This window comes from Corvus kubaryi, unplaced genomic scaffold (genome assembly GCF_017639235.1).
Source record: "Corvus kubaryi isolate FWS band 111438036 unplaced genomic scaffold, C.kubaryi_AGA036_p1.0 37301, whole genome shotgun sequence".
NCBI lineage: Eukaryota > Metazoa > Chordata > Aves > Passeriformes > Corvidae > Corvus > Corvus kubaryi.
In genome coordinates, this window is record NW_024581094.1 from 137958 (window position 1) to 139444 (window position 1487).

The window sequence follows — 1487 nt, forward strand, 5'->3', positions numbered from 1 at the left end:
TAAAGCCGGGTACCGGGGCCGGTGTAACGCCGGGGCCCGGGGCCGGTCCAGCGTCGGGCGTGTCTGGCCGAGCCCCGGCGGGCAGGGCGGCGGGGCCTGGAGGAGGCACAGCCGGAGGTGGGTGCTGCTGCGGTCCGGGCGATGGATCGCCGGCGGCTTTTTGCTGCCAGCCGCGTGCGATCAGCGCCTCGTTCCGCCTCAGGGACCCCCGGGGTGAGGCCGAAGGGTGACCGTGCACAGCTCGGTTCACCCTGACGCCCGGCAGCGCAGTTCGGGCTGCCGTCGGTGACAGTGACGATGTGCGCGGCACCGAGCCCTCCGCTGAGAGGCCGCGCTGCCGGCAGCAGTAGGAATTTTAAAGGGAAACCGTGAGGTAGGTCATCTCTTAAACAAAGAAATGCAAAGGTGCTAATCTTCGGCCCGCATTTCAGGTAAAATAAGTATTCCAAGTAAAGCATAGTCTTTACCATAGTGAAGCCTGGTCCATCGGAGTTAGACTGGAATTATGTCTAGGCATTCTTGCTTAACACAGAGAAGCTATTCTAAAGACCCTTTCCTAGATGCTTAAGCGGCTACAATGCAGCTCTCCTGTTTTTGCTGGAAATATTAAATCAGCAGTGTTAAATATTGAAGGCATTAGAAGCTCAAAATGGTGCTATGCAACTGACTTGCCCCTCCACCGCATTTATTATTTTTAATGTCAAAAATAATTAGTATTTTAATTCTCAGCTGTAGATGAACAGGTTTGAACAGCTAGAATACTCTGCAAGCTAAAACTCCTCTGTTCCTAGCCTGTTTCCCAAATAATACAATTTCTTTTCTCAGAAAAAAAACCCCAACCCTACCTCTGTAGAGTCTAGCAGATACTGTGATTTTTCGTGACCCTCACTTTCTGTCTGTCCACTGGCTACCCCCTTCGTTGAGTACAGCTTTTTGTCTTCACCTTTAAGGCCTGGATCGCTTCTTGAGCATGCCCTGCCATCTGTCCTATACGGTCAGCCCGTCAGCTTCTGCTCCCTTGATTTCTGGGCACCATTTGCCCACGTATTTTTGAACACACTTCAACGCCGTGCCCCCTTGGGATGAATCCCTCTATTAAATAAAAAAAAAAAAAAAAAAATCGGAAACTCTCTGCAGGGTCCTCTAAGTCTTGCAAAGCCACAGCACACCTAGCAACTGCTAGCTAGTGCACTAGTCGGCGATGCACAACACTCAGTCCCCAAGGGTGACTTCACCAAAGGGGCCTCTGGAAGCCGAGGCAGCGCCCAGGTCCGCACGGCGCCCCGGCGCTCCCCCACGGGAAAGCGGCGTCCGGAGCCGCCACTCCCGGTGCGAAACCCCGGAGCGGAGCTGGCAGGAGCTAAACGTGACGGTGTGCTCACGCCCCGATTTCGCTGCGAACCGCCGGCGTGCACTGCAGGACCAGCCAGGCGGGCTGCACCAGCCCCGGGCAGCCCGGGCGCCGAGCAGGCGACTGGCATCTTGGG

At 55.3% G+C, this 1487-nt stretch overlaps 1 protein-coding gene across 1 annotated transcript in view; it reads left to right on the forward strand.

Annotated features, from left to right (window-relative positions):
- Positions 1-26: 26 nt before the first annotated feature.
- MPP3 (membrane palmitoylated protein 3) overlaps positions 27-1487 on the forward strand; it is a 25720-nt gene continuing 24259 nt past the window's right edge. The window contains exon 1 of the mRNA XM_042027775.1: positions 27-117. The gene's annotated coding sequence lies outside the window, so the exon portion shown is untranslated. The remainder of the gene's footprint in view (positions 118-1487) is intronic.